Source organism: Gorilla gorilla, chromosome 11, assembly GCF_029281585.2.
Source record: "Gorilla gorilla gorilla isolate KB3781 chromosome 11, NHGRI_mGorGor1-v2.1_pri, whole genome shotgun sequence".
In the NCBI taxonomy this organism is placed as follows: Eukaryota; Metazoa; Chordata; class Mammalia; order Primates; family Hominidae; genus Gorilla; species Gorilla gorilla.
Genome location: NC_073235.2, coordinates 118,287,071 through 118,302,999, shown reverse-complemented (window position 1 = coordinate 118,302,999; position 15,929 = coordinate 118,287,071). Strand labels below are relative to the sequence as shown.

Genomic DNA, 15,929 nt, shown 5'->3' with positions numbered 1-15,929 from the left:
TATTTATCCTATGGGTTCTGTTTCTCTGGTGAACCCTGACTAATACATTCCCCAATCTTTCTTTTTTACTTCATCTTCTACTTCTCTCTTCATTCATACTTAATTCCTATTTGACATACTCAATGTTCCTCCAAACTTTGTATCTGTGTCTTTGCTTATCTTTTCCCCTCATCTCTTCTATCTCAATACATCCAAAGTCTATTATTAGATTGTTTATGAAATAATAACACCTTTCTTCCTCTTCTATGATAGACTCAGGAGACAGGCACAGGTTATATGGTCTCCTTTATTATTGATAAAGTTAACTGAAGAAAGAGGCATTAAGGATTTTTTTTATTGCATAACAAAAGATAGATCAAATCAAAGGGTCATGCAGAGAGACTCCTACCCCAAAGGGTCATGCAATAGAAAACAAAATGGGCTAAGCCAAGCATGCTCAGTTTCTGTTCTTGAACTTATTATTTAACTCTCTGTGGAAGGTGAAATGAGTGGGGAGAGTGGTCAGAAGTGTTATTCTAGCTGAAGTTCTTCCACAGAAACATGAAGAAAGGAGAATAAACATTCCACCCAATACCACCAAATATTAAGCAGGATCCAATTTTCGGTTATCTTTTTGCAAATCCTTCCCTGTCCCCTTCTACATGGATGTAATATCTCCTTGCTGTGAATGTTCATTTTACTTAAACTTTTCTTTATTCTATTTTCTAATTATAATAATTTATTTTTCTCACTGTCCCCTTTCTTCTTTTCTAAGATCTCCTTAAGATTAGGTGCTATATATTATTATTCATACCTTAATATCCTCAACTATTAACATAGTAATGGAAAAATGGCAAGCCCTCAAAGACTATTTGTAGAATGAGAAATGAGTAAATAAAATGACTCATGAGGAAAAAAAATTGGGGCCAAGATAGTGGATGACAGGCAGCTCTTGTATGCCACTCTCAAGGAGAGGAAACAAATGGGCTAGTGAACACCAATCCTGCAAGCTGAGAAATCATGTTGGGATCTGTCAAGGCAGCAGGGGGACAGAGAGCAGAGAGGAGAGACTCTGGGCACTAGACTGTCTGGGCTCAGTAAGGAGCTAGGAGAATCTGTTAAACATGGGAAAGACTGAGTAAGTGAGAGCCCCTTGGGGGATTCACACTTTCCACAGGGACCTGTGCAAGACTCAGAATGGAAGAATACTCCTGGACCCCCTGAACCCCTCCACCATGCTTCTAGGCTAAGGCAGAGAGTTGCATGTGCAACTCAAGAGTTCAAGGAGACCTCTACAAGCCTTGGGCCCTGGAGCAGACCAGCACTGGTATCACAGCCCCAGTAGAGGCCATATATTTGTGGCACCTGGGAGCAATAAAATTGCTCCACCTCCTTCACCAGATGGGGCTCAGTGCCAGCTTCTGACTCAGTGGTCCTGCTATGGCCTGAACTTGGCCAGCAGCTGCAGTCACCTGTTGTCCCAGAAAGCACCCAGATGGCAGGGCTGGCAACTCCACCCACCCCCTCCACTGGTAACCAGGTGGGCAATGCCTCCTAGAGCTTCCAGTTCAGCAGTCTTACATCTGTCTGAACTTAGCTGGTGGATACAGACTTCTGCTGTTCCAAGTAATACCTGGATGGCAGGATGGGAGACTCCACTCAATTCCACCTCTCATAAGCAGGCAAGGTACATCTGCTAGAGCTTCCAGCCCAGCAGTTTTACTTATGCCTGAATTTGCCAAGGGGTGCAGCCTCCTGTTGTCCCAGAAACAAGCAGACAGCAAGGCAGGAAACTTCACTGACTCCTGTCTCTCATAGCCAGACTGCCCACACCCAGCAGAGCTTTTAGTCCAGCAGTCCTGCTTCTACTTGAACTCTGCAGGCAGGTGCAACCTCACATTTCCCGCAGGAAGCACTCAGACACAAATTAGGGCCAGCCTGGCAAGGATACAACCTGTCTGTCAATTGTGACCCCTGCCTGAGGGAGCCCCATGGACCAGAACACCCAACAAAAGAAATGCGGGCATGAAGACAATAATTGGAGGGGCTCCTCCAAGATCCAGGAGCAGACTAGAACCAAATCCAGTCACTTGAACCCACCTTATACCATAATCAAACCCCCAAAGGCATCAAAGAAGATAAAAGCAAAACAAAACACACAAAGCAAACAAACAAAAAAACAACAGGACAGAAACTTCAAAGATTGAAGGAACATCAGCTCACACATATGTGAAAGAACCAGCTCAATAACTCTGGCAACTCAAAAAGCCAGAGTGTCTTATCTCCTTAGAAACAAACAACCCCAGCAATGGCTCTTAATCTGGCTGAAATGGCTGAAACATTTGAAACAGAATTCAAAATATGGATAGGAATGAAGATCGTTTACATTCGGAAGAAAATTGAAACCCAATGCAAGGAATCTAAGGAATACAATAAAATGATACAGGAGATAAAAGATGAAATGGCCATTTTAAAGAAGAACCAATCTGAAGTGATAGAGCTGAAAAACTCACTTCCAGAATTTTGTAATAAAATCACAAATATTAACAGCAGAATCAACCAAGCTGAAGAAAGAATCTCAGAGCTGAAGACAAATTCTCTGAAATAACTCAAGCAGACAAAAATAGAGAAAAATCAAAAAAGAAGAATGAACAAAACCTCTTAGAAATATGGGTGTATGTAAAGAGACCAAATTTAAGACTTATAAGCCTCCTTGAAAGAGAGGGAGAGAAAGGAAGCAACTTGGAAAACATATTTGAAGATATCATTCACAAGAATTTACCCAATCTTGCTAGAGAGGCCAACATTCAAATCCAGGAAATGCAGAGAACCCTTGTGAGGTAATATACAAGATGACAATCCTCAAAACACAGATATCAGATTATCCATGGTCAAAATAAAAGTAAAAATGTTAAAGACAGCTAGAAAGAAAGGGGCAGGTCACCTACAAAGCGAGCCCCACCAGGCTAACAGCAGACCTTTCAGCAGAAACCCTACAAGCCAGAAGAGATTGGGGGCCTATTTTTGGCATTCTTAAAGAACATAAATTTTCACCAAGAATTTCATTTTTAGCCAAACTAATCTTCATAAATGGAAAAGAAATAAGATCCTTTCCAGAAAAACAAATGCTAAGGAAATTTGTTACTAACAGGCCTGTCTTACAATAGGTCCTTGAGGGCGTGCTAAATATGGAAAGACAAGAGTGTTACCAGACACCACAAAAACACACTGAAGTACATAGACCATTGACACTATAAAACAACCACCTAGTCAGGTCTGCATAATAAGCATCTAACTACACAATGACAGCACCAAACCTGCACATATCAATATTAACCTTGAATGTAAATGGGTTAAATGTCACAATTAAAAGGCACAGAGTGGCAAGTTGGATAAAGAAACAAGACCCAACTATATGCTGTCTACAAGAGACCCATCTCACATGCAATGACACACATAGGCTCAAAGTAAAGGGATGGAGAAAAATCCACCAAGCAAACAGAAAACAGAAAAAAGTAAGGATTGCTATTCTAATTTCAGACAAAACAGACTTTAAACCAACAACAATAAAAAAAGACAAAGAAGGGCATTACATAATGATAAGGGTTCAATTCAACAAGAAGATCTAACTATCTTAAATACATGTACACCCAACACAGAAGCATCCAGATTCATAAAGCAAGTTCTTAGAGATCTGCAAAAAGACTTAGACAACCACACAATAATGTGGGAGAAGACAACACCCCACTGATCGTCTTAGACAGATCACTGAAGCAGAAAACTAACAAAGATATTTGGGACCTGAACTCTACATTTGACAAAATGGGCCTAACGGACATCGGACATCTACAGAACTCTCCACTCAAAAACTACAGAATATACATTCTCATCTGCACATATCACATATTCTAAAATTGACCACACAATCAGGCATAAAACAATTCTCAGCAAATTCAGAAAAACTGTAATCATATCAAACACATTCTTGGACCACAGCACAATAAAAATAGAAATCAATACTAAGAAAATTATTCAAAATCATCCAATTACATGGAAATTAAACAACCTGGTCCTGAATGACATTTGGGTAAACAATGAAATTAAGACAGAAATCAAGAAACTCTTTGAAACTAATGAGAACAAGGATACAACATACCAGAATCTCTGGGACACAGCTAAAGCAGTGTTAAGAGGGAAATTTATAGTGCTAAACACCCATGTAGAAAAGTTAGAAAGATCTCAAATTAACAACCTAACGTCATCTCCAGAAGAACTAGAGAAACAAAAGCAAAACAACCCCAAAGCCAGCAGAAGATGAGAAATAACAAAAATTGCAGCTGAACTGAAGGAAACTGGGACACACACACAAAACATATAAAAGATCAAGGAGTCCAAAAATGGGTTTTTTGAAAGAATAAATAGGACTGATAGACCACTAGCTAGACTAATAAAGAAGAAAAGGGAGATAATCCAAATAAACACAATTAGAAAGACAAAGAGCACTTTCCCACTAACCCCACAGGAATACGAAAAACCCTCAGAGACTACTACAAACGCCTCTGTGCACACAAACTAGAAAACCTAGAAGAAACTGAAAAATTCCTGGAAACATACAACCTCCCAAGACTAACCCAGGAAGAAATTGAATCACTGAACAGATCAATCACAATTTCTGAAGTTGAATCAGTAATCAAAATCTTACCAACCAGAAAAAACCCAGGAGCAAAGGGATTCACAGCTGAATTCTACCAGATGTGTAAAGAAGAGTTGGTACCACTCCTACTAAAACTTTTCCAAATAATAGAAGAGGAGTGACTCCTCTCCAACTATGAGGCCAGCAACATCATGATACCAAACCTGGTAGAGACAACAACAACAAAAAACTTCAGGCCAATATCCTTGATGAACATAGATGCAAAAGTCCTCAACAAAATACTAACAAGTTGAATCCAGCAACACATCAAAAAGCTAACCCACCGTGATCAAGTAGGCTTTATCCCTGTGATGCAAGCTTGGTTCAACATATGCAAATCAATAAATATGATTCACCGCATAAACAGAACTAAAAACAAAAACCATATGATCATGACCATGATTCAGAAAAGACTTTCAACAAAATTTAACATCACTTCATGTTAAAAACCCTCAACAAACTAGGCATTGAAGGCATCTTATTTCAAAATAATAAGAGCCATCTATGACAAACTCACAGGCAACATCATACTGGGCCTGTGATGTTGGCCTAGTATGAATGGGCAAATGCTGGAAACATTCTCCTTGAGAACCAGAACAAGACAAGGATGCTCACTGTCACCACTCCTATTCAACATAGTACTGTAAGTCCTAGACAAAGCAATCCATCAAGAGAAAGAAATAAAACACATCCAAACAAGAAGAGAGGAAGACAAACTATCTCTGTTTGCATATAGTATGATTCTATACCTAGAAAACTTCATAGTCTCTTCCCCAAAGCTCCTAGATCTGATAAAAAAAAACTTCAGCAAAATTTCAGAATACAAAATCAATGTAAAAAAATCAGTAGCATTTCTATACACAAACAATATCAAGCTGACAGCCAAATCAAGAATACTATCCTATTCACAATAGTCACAAAAAGAATAAAATACCTAAGAATACAGCTAAGCAGGGAAGTGAAAAATGTCTACAATGAGAATTATAAAATACCGTTCCAAGAAATCAGAAATGACACAAACATGGAAAAACATTCCATGTCCATGGATAGGAAGAATCAATAATGTTAAAATGCCCATGCTGCCCAAAGCAATTTACAGATTCAATGATATTCCTATCAAACTATCAGTGACATTCTTCACAGAATTAGAAAAAAACTATTTTAAAATTCATATAGAGAACCAAAAAGAGCTTGAATAGTCAAGACAAGACAATTCTAAGCAAAAAGAACAAAGCTGGAGGCATCAGTTACCCAACTTTAAACTATACTACAGAGCTATAGTAATCAAAACAGCATAGTACTGGTAGAAAAATAGACACATAGACCAATGAAACAGAATAGAAAACCCAGAAATAAAGCCACACACCTACAACCAACTGATATTTGACAAAGTTGACGCAAACAAGCAATGGGGAAAGGACTACCTATTCAATCAATGGTGTTGTGATAACTGGCTAGCCATATGCCGAAGATGGAAACTGGATCCCTCCCTTACACCATATACAATAATCAATTCGAAGTGGATTAAAGACTTAAATGTAAAACCTAAAACTATAAAACCCTGGAAGATAACCTAGGATATACCATTCAGGACATAGGCCCTGACAAAGATTTCATGACAAAGACGCCAAAAGCAATTGCAACAAAAACAAAAAGTGATAAGTGGGATGTAATTAAACTAAGAGCTCCTGCACAGCGAAATAAACCATCAGCAGAGTAAACAGAGAACGTATAGAATGGGAGAAAATATTTGCAAACTGCATCTGACAAAGGTCTAATATCCAGTATCTATAAGGAACTTAACTAGCAAAAAACAAAAAACCCCATTAAAAAGTGGGCAAAGGATATGAACAAACACTTTTCAAAAGAAAACATACATGTGGACAAAAAGCATATGAAAAAATGCCTTAATATCAATGATCTTTAGAGAAAGGCAATCAAAACCACAATGAGATACCATCTCATACCAGTCAAAATGGCCATTATTAAAAAGTCAAAAGATAACAGATGCTGGCAAGGTTGCAGAGAAAAGGGAATACTTATACACTGCTGGTGAGAATGTAAATTAGTTCAGCCATTGTAGAAAGCAGTGTAGCAATTTCTCAAAGAACTAATAACAGAAGTATTATTTGATGCAGCAATCCTATTATTGGGTATATACCCAAATGAATAGAAATTATTCTACCATAAAGACACATGCATGCTTATGTTCATCACAGCACTTTTCACAATAGCAAAGTCATGGAATCAACCTAAATGCCCATCAACAATAGACTGGATAAATAAAATGTGATAAAGGTTGGTGCAAAAGTAATTGTGATTGTTGCCATTTGACAGTAATAGCAAAAACTGCATTTACTTTTGCACCAACCTAATACATATACTCCACAGAATACTACACAGCCATAAAAAAGAACAAGATTATATTCTTTGCAGCAACATGTGAGGAGCTGGAGGTCATAATTCTAAGCAAACTAATGCAGAAACAGAAAACCAAATACTGTATGTTCTCACTTATAAATGGGAGCTAAACACTGAGTACACATGGACACAAAGAAGGGAACAACAGAGACCAAGGCTTATTCGAGGGTGGAGGGTGGGAGGAGGGAGAGGATCCAAAAACTACCTATTATGTACTATGCTTATTACCTGGGTGATGAAATAATCTGTACACCAAACCCCCAAGACGTGCAATTTACCTATATAACAAACCTGGTCATATACTCCAGAACCTAAAATAAAAGTTAAAACAAAATCTTCCATTCACTGAAATAAAACAGTGCATGTTTAACTGTTTTAAAAATTATATATATAATATATAATTTTATATAATATATTTATATTTTATATATAAATATATAACATTATATATTATATATTATATATATAATTTTTTATATATATGGCCTATCTCAAATAAATTCAAGCACAGAATGACTGAATAATTTTGAAAAGAGTAAGCAAAGGCATCATGGGAATTACAGAATACATTTTTGTTGAAAATAGCTAATTGCTTCTCACTGGAGAAGGTGTTCATGACATTACCAGCATTCTGACGTTGTGCACAACCATCATCTTCTAATCTACAAGGCGAGAGTCTGCTCTAGGAGGTGTGCTTAGAACGGAATTCAAGGGTCATCTGAGAGCACCTCCTTGGAGCCTCAGACCAGCCTCTCTAGAGGTTTTAAAACATCTTAAATTACATAAGAAATTAGAATCAGGAAAGTGAATGAATTAAAAGAGGGAATTGGAATTCCTCTGGAAGATTAATTTGAGACTCTTTCTTGGCTATGTTTTGTCAAATTCTTAGTTTAAGAAATAACTATTCTTCTTTACATTTATCCTTAGGCACTATCAAAGAGCATACTGGGAGAAGAGTTTTAAATTAAAAAGTAATTTTTATATTTTTCCCCGACAGAATTATTCCATACTGCATGCCTGTTAAATATTTTTAGAAATTTTAAATACTAGATATGATTCTTATTTTTGTACTTAGGGAACTATTCTGGTCCAAATAAAGACTCACAATTTATTTTTGTTTTTGTATTATGAAATCATACATACAGATGAACAAAATAAGGAAATAATACTTTCTAATCACACCACCACCAATAGCCACTGTTAATATTTTGATATAGCTTTTTTCTTTTTTCTACGTGGCCATATGTGTATCTATCTATCTAAATATCTATCTATCTACAAATTCAGAAAAATTATAGAACATGCTCTTTGTTTAATTAACTTTCTATTTTATATTAGTTTAAGATTTATACTTAAAGCTTAAATTTTTTAAGTTGTAAAGATAGTGGAGACTTCCCATATAGACCACATTGTTACAGTATACATTATTACTAACTTAAGTCAATGCTTTCTTTATTCATATTTCTTTACTTTTTACCCTATATTCCTTTTCTGTTCGAGAATCCCATCCAGGATACCACATTACATTTAATTATTGTGTCTTTAGGCTGTTTAGATTATAACAGTTTCTCACACTTCCTTGTTCTTGATGACTTTGACAATTTTGAATAATAATGGTTAGTTGTTTTGTAGAATGTCCCTCATTTGAGATGTTTGTTTTTTTCTCATGATTATGCTGGGGTTATGAATATTGGGGAGAACCCCAGAAATGCCATTATCATCCCAACATATCAAGGATACATACCATCAGCATGACTTATTACTGTACATGTCAACCTCGATCATCTGGCTGAGGTAGCTTGTCAGTTCTCTCCACAATGAAGTTACACTTTTCATACTGTGCTTTTTGGAAGGAAGTCACTGTGTAGAGCCCACTGTTAAGAAATGGGAAGTTATGTTCTACTCCTTAAAGTGGGGCAGTATCTACATAAATTATTTGGAATTCTTCTTTACAGATAATTTATATATTTTTTATTCTCTCTCACTCATATATTCAATCACTTATTTGTAACAATATTAACTCATATTTATTCATTATTATGGGTTATAATCCAACACTGTTATTGCTCAAATTGTTCCAGGTTTGGCCATTGGGAGCTCTTCAGTTGGCTGCTGTGTCCCTTTGACATGCCCCATTGTTGTGGGTTTTCTTGAGCAAGTTTTACTTTCTGGCACTTACAAGATGCTTCAGACTTATATTCTCCCTGCCTGACCTGAAATCAGCCATTTCTCCAAGGAGCTCTGGATTCTTTTATTGGAGAATGGTATTAGAAATCAATATCTGGGCACTGAGTGGGCTCATTGGTACTTGAATTTGTTGCTTTGAGGCTCTCTCAGCTAACAGAGCAAGAAAACATGTATGTGGTGTACACTAACTGGTGTATGCAAACATGTCTATAATTATTTCTTCCTATTCATTTGTATCTATATTAAACTAAATATGAGTTCATGCTGATATCTCCAGCTCTAATCCAGTACATGAATCATTCTAGACTTATTTTCTTGCTTCTCTGTAAACTCCTACTCCAATAGTGAGAAACCTAGTTTCCACCATCTGCCATTTATTTACTTAATTGTTCAATTCTAGGATGCACATATGGTGGTTTCAGAATTGTTAACCCCTATTCTCATGGGCAATAATTTTACCAATTAGAGTACAGTGCTTATGTACAGTTTTACTTTCCACTCATTCCAAAAAGTTATTTAGTTTGGCACTTTTACCCCCACTCTCTTCAGTGAGGTCATTTTATATATTTCTAACGGAAATTCCTTTGTCATAGTCTGCATTCCAACCCGGGATCCCCTGGTCTCTTAAATGACTTTTGAAAATTCACACGCTTTAAGTTTCACTCTTTGTGCTGTAAAGTTCTATAAATGTTGAGAAATGCAGTGTTAAGTATTTACCATTGCAATATCATACCGAAGAGTTTCACCACCCAAAAAATAGCTTCCCATGCTTCACCTATTCGACCATCTCTCTTCTAAACCCCTGGCAACCATGGATCTGTTTGACGTCTCTGTAGTTTTTGTTTGTTTGTTTTGTTTTTACCCAGAATGTCATAAAAATTGGATCATACGCTATCCAAACTTTTCAGATTGGCTTATTTCACTTTGAAATATGCATTTAAGATTTACCCATATTTTTGCATGGCTTGATAGCTCATTCCTTTTTATTGCTAAATATTATTCCATTATATGTATGTGTCACAATTTATTGATCCATTCACCTATTAAAGGACATATTAGTTGCTTCTAGGCAATTATAAATAAAGCTGCTACAAATATTTTTGCATGTGGATTTTTCGTGTGCATGCACATATTGTGCACATGGACATATATTTTCACATCAATTGGGTAAATAATTGAGAGCCTGATTGTTGGATCATATGGTAAGACTATGTTTTGCTTTACTGCTAAGCTGTCTTCTAAAGTGGCTATATCATTTTGCATTCCCATCAGAAATGAATGAGAGTTCCTGTTGCTTAGCTTCCTTGCCAGCAATTTGTATTATCAGTGCTTTGGATTTTGGCTATTCGAATAGATGTGTACTGGCATCTCATTGTTGTATTAATTTGCATTTCACTAGTCACAAGTGATGTTAAGCATCTTTTCATATGTTTATTTTCCATCAGTATTTTTTTTGTGATGTATCTGTTCAGATGTTTTGCTCATTTTAAAATTGGGTTTTAGTTTCTTATGGAGTTTTTTTGACATTTTTTTGTATTTTGGATAGAAGTTCTTTATCCAATATATGATTTGCAAATATTTTGTCATTTTACCCTCTTTGTAGTGTCTTTCATAGCATGACTCTCAATTTGCTTTTTTTTTCTGAACAATGTCATTCCATTTTTTCATATTATTCTATAAAATCACTTTTTAAGGACTGTAAATTATTCTATTATAGGACTGTACCATACAATGTGTTACTGTTGGACAAATATTTAGATGGCTTCCTGTTTTTCCTTTCTTTCAAGAAGAAAACAAAACAGTGATGGATATACTTGTAACTAAATATTCTCTTAAGTATTCACTTGAAATAAAATTCTTTAAGTGAAACTTCCGTATCCAAAGGTATCACCTTTTAAAGACTTTTGCTAGGACAAATTCTCTTTTTCCTTGATCTGCCATGCTTATAAATTATTTCATTCCCTCTTTAGGTCAGAGTCAGAAGTAGGCCACAAGTGCATTTTGAAATATCAGATGCTTTGATACCTACTGTGTTAAACACACATAAAGCTGAGACATCAGAAGTATTCGGCCTCAAGTGAAAGCTGGATTCTAACCTTTATAAGAGTGACACCTCCCCATTTGTTTCAGTTTGCACTCTAAACCTTAATTTAGGCCTTCTCTAGAAAACCTGTGTACCAATCTGCCCATCCCCCAGTGGCTCAAAGTGAAGGTGTGTAATGAGGCAAGCTGGATGCTGTATGTCCAGTTATTCAGATTGCAGAGTTATCTGAGGTTCCGGGGAAACTGGTAGCAGCCCCATGGTGCCACCATTGCCTTCCCTCCTGTCTCAGCCTGGGTTAAGTTCCTCCACTGCATTCCTGTGCCATTTGATCTTAGACTTACTTTTTTGTTTAAATTTTTAATTTATTTTTTTTTATTATACTTTAAGCTCTGGGGTACATGTGCACAACGTGCAGGTTTATTACATAGGTATACATGTGCCATGTTGGTTTGCTGTACCCATTAACTTGTCATTTACATTAGGTATTTCTCCTAATGCTATCCTTCCCCCAGCCCTTTTTAATGTTTCTGCCTCTATGAGATTTTGAATATCTTAAACTGAGCTACCTAAAAATGTCATTTTTTTCATTTAAAATATATAATCAATGAAAACAAATGTTTTTGAAAATTCCACCACATTGCCTGTTCCAAAACAGAGTTGGGCATCTCTCTCTGGGAGTAAAAGAATCACCCAGGTTTCCACTCTGTTTTTATGCACCCAGTGTAGTCTGTAAATTCATACCCAGACCGAACAGTGGAGAGAGTAAGCTGTAGCAGGCATTGGACTCACTGGCCTAGTGCTTACTTTAGCTTTGTAGACTTGGTTTTGTGCTGCCAGATGCTGCTGCTAACCTTTGGCTTACAGTAGTTTTGACAAACATAGAGGCTGTTAGTCAAAGGAACTCTGTCTCCCTAAGAATGTGTTGTGACACATTTAATTCAGAGCCATGTCAGTTGCAACAGATCTTGTGCTTTAACAAGTACCTTGGATCCTTGAGAGAATAAACTAGTCATGGCTTTACAGGCCTTTTAGGGAAAGCTACTTCTGCGCTCCGTGCTCTCTGGCGCTTGGGAATGCACAGCAGTGCTGGATGCCAAGAATATAAACAGCCAGAACAATATGTTCAGCATTTAGGAAATACAGCTGGACCTAGCAAATGTATATGACAGATAGACTCTGGGGCCAAAGAAATTTCCTCTGCACATTTTACCCACTTAAGTAATGTTAAACTGAAGGTCCTAGTATATCGCCCCATCATGACAGGTCTTTGAATATATGCTAATTAAAGGGCATGTCTATTCACTTCATTTGTGTCTCCTGTGTCTTTCTCTAGAGTTGTTTTAAGGCAGAGTATCATATCGCATCAAAACTGCTCCATAAGTCCTGCCACTCCATGTGCAATGCCATGAACTTGAAGAAATTGCTGGTAAGAGAAAGCAAATGCTGTGACCAGGCAAGTAAGTGTTGTCAAAGTGTTGTAAAACTACCCTGAACTTTTGGATCCAGAGTACTTTCCTTCCTTCCCCCTCCCTCATCCTCTCTTTTCTTTGAGTATAAGTGGCCACAGCAACACATTTCCAAAGCTTAAACTTAGAACTTTTATCTGGGAAGTTTGTTTGGACAGTATTCAAATATAAGTGATACAAATATACAAAGGCTGGCCAGGTGCGGTGGCTCACACCTGTAATCCCAGCACTTGGGAGGCCGAGGCAGGCAGATCATGAGGTCAGGAGTTCGAGATGAGCCTGGCCAATATGGTAAAACCCCGTCTCTACTAAAAGTACAAAAAAATTAGCCCGGCATGGTGGCAGGCACCTGTAATCCCAGCTACTCGGGAGGCTGAGGCAGGAGGATCAGTTGAACCTAGGAGGCGGAGGTTGCAGTGAGCCGAGATCGCAACACTGCACTCCAGCCTGGGTGACAGAGCAAGACTGCATCTCAAAAAAAAAGAAAAGAAAAAAAGAATATACGAAGGCTATTTATGATTTTTAAAATTTGAATTCAAGGAAAGTATTGTTGCTTCTCTTAAAAGCTTTCGCTTAAGAACATGTTTTCATCTTCATTTTCCCTCATTCATCCTGAGGCCTTCAGCCCTCCCATAGCAAGAGAATATAAAAGAGGTGGGACAGAAAGAGTGAACAGGGCATCCTAACAAAGATGCGTCTTCCATTTTCCTCTGTATCTTGCAGCCTCTGTTACTACTGGGAGAGAGAGGAAGCTAATCAAAAGTGGAATGAATTTGTACTGTTTATAGGGCCTCCTCTTTCCCACACCCTTTACATACCTCACCTTACTTAATTCCATGACAATATAGTGAAGTCTATATTTTTATTCCGATATTACAGACACGTATACTAAAGGGCTCAGAGAGTAAGTAACCTGTTCAGAGTCACAGAGCTATAGCCGGGATTGGAGCCCAGGGCTGTGTGATTGTATAGAGCACATTACGTGGTCCCTACCTACATTATGCTGAGTCCTTTTGCCTGCAATTAGGCTGAACTGCTGTCAAGTCAGCTGGAAATCGTGGTTACAGCTGTAGGCCATAATCACAGGCAAACAATAAGGAGGCAACATCTTCTGGGAGCTGAATTTGCAAAAACCTATGAAGTTATGGCAACTGCAGCCCTGAAGACAAGGCCCAGGTAGTACCCAGGCAGATTCAGAGAGAGCTGATGGAGAATAGGTATGAGTCTCCTACCTGGCCATTACTGTTTGGGTAGAACTTCCCTTCTCCCTCCTTCTGAAAACAAAAAACAAACAAACAAAAAAACTTGAACTCCACACAGGCTTTTTCTATTGCAGCTGCTGCAAACCAATGGGCTTTGGGGAACTGTGCTTCCCTTCAGAAAGGAAAGAGTATTTAACGATGAAAAGGAAGGTAAGAAAGAAGGATTTATGTGCCAGGAAATTTACATCATCTTTAGATGAAGGAGGGCTTGAAGGAAACATCCCAGCATGTAAAAGAGAAATGAGAAATGAGTAATTTTTTAAAAGTATCTATGTACAACATTTCACAGGCATTGCTAAATCCCTTATTTTAAAAAATTAATTTTTCCCTCATATTAGCAATGTCACAATAGTCTCTATCACTGGAATGACACTGTATCATGCAAGGGGGTGGCAGAGGAAAGCACAGGCAGTGATGGATATACAAATCAACATAATGTGATGTGGCATCCCTTCTCAACCGCAAATACAATTACCTTCAGGGTGGCAGAACAGCCAAACTGCTTCAGTAGATTACTAGGATATTGCCTTGCTGCTCTAAATCCTAAGTCTATTTTCTGGGTTTCTATATATTTGTGGGGAAATGAATTTCCAGTTAAATCTTTGTTATTCTCTCCCTAGAGCCAAAAATTGTGGGTGGGGCAAAGACTTATATTCAAAACAAATTTTATTCCTTGACGCTATCACTATCTTTCTTCCAAGGCCTCTTTGTCCAAGTAAAATTCATTAAACACCATTTCAGTACAATTCATTAACCACCATTTATGGAATACCTCCAATGCATCAGTCACTGTGCTAGACATTAGGGATAGAGACAAACAACACACTCCATGCCCTCCAGGAGCCCATGTTTAGTAGAGAAGAAGGACAACTGAACAAATAGTCACTATATAAAAGTTCACTGGTCAAGGGTTATACAAAGTATGATGAGCACACCTGGTATGTACGAGTATCTTCCAGGCAGGGAAAATTTCTTATGTTTTCTGTTGCAAAACAAATTTCCTCTGTTAAAAATAAGTTGGCATCATTCAAATCGTCAACCCAGATTAACTGGTCTCTAAGTTATTGATGCCCTGTAGCTAGAAAGTCTTTAATTCTGTTACTGAAATCTACTGAAACATAGCCAAGTCTAATATAATACAACCCAAAAGGAAAATATCACATTTATCTAGATATGTAATTGAAAAAAATCTGTATACTTAGAAACTATAATATTTTCACTGCATAACAATTTGGGGAAATCACATCAGGCCACATATTTAGAAGGTATCCCATGGCAACCATGAGAAGTTGCTTTGGTCTCACATAGCTGAACATAAAAATGAATCTTGGCTTATCAGATGTCTGGAAGAAGGGGCAGCAAAAGTTATATCTCCTTTGAATTATTAAATTAAGTTCCTCTCTGGGTCTCCACGAGCTCTGGTGAAGCAAGAAAATGCATGTCCTACTCTTGGTCCCATGGATGTAGTAGACGTTCTTCATGCTTGATTTTTTTTTTTTTTAAGGAATGTGTCTTACTTATACTTAGGGGCTTGTGGTTCAGCAGAGACCACACTGGACTGGACTGAACAGACAACTGAAGGGCTCTCTCTACCTTTCAGCATCTCTGTCTGCCTTTCTGACTACCTAAAAATTACTGCAACCTCTGATTCTGTTTCTAAGGTGGATTTTCCCTACTCATGCTTCCTAGAGATTTGGTAAGGATTTGTTGAGTCATGGGACATTTCAGCTTGCCAAGCTAAGGCTTCATTGTGGCTTTGTATGGCCCTTCTGGGATCACTGATGTCCCTGGGCCAGGTTCATTTGTATCTGAAGGAGGGAGGAGTTAGTTTGGAGGCACAGTCTCAGAGGAGAGAAGTGGAGGGTGAAGAGGAGGGG

At 37.6% G+C, this 15,929-nt stretch overlaps 1 long non-coding RNA gene across 1 annotated transcript in view; it reads left to right on the top strand.

Annotated features, from left to right (window-relative positions):
• LOC129531950 (uncharacterized) overlaps positions 1 to 15,929 on the top strand; it is a 218,669-nt gene that overhangs the window by 192,912 nt on the left and 9,828 nt on the right. Inside the window, exon 8 of the long non-coding RNA XR_010129697.1 lies at positions 12,658 to 12,750. This is a non-coding gene — a long non-coding RNA (uncharacterized lncRNA). The remainder of the gene's footprint in view (positions 1 to 12,657; positions 12,751 to 15,929) is intronic.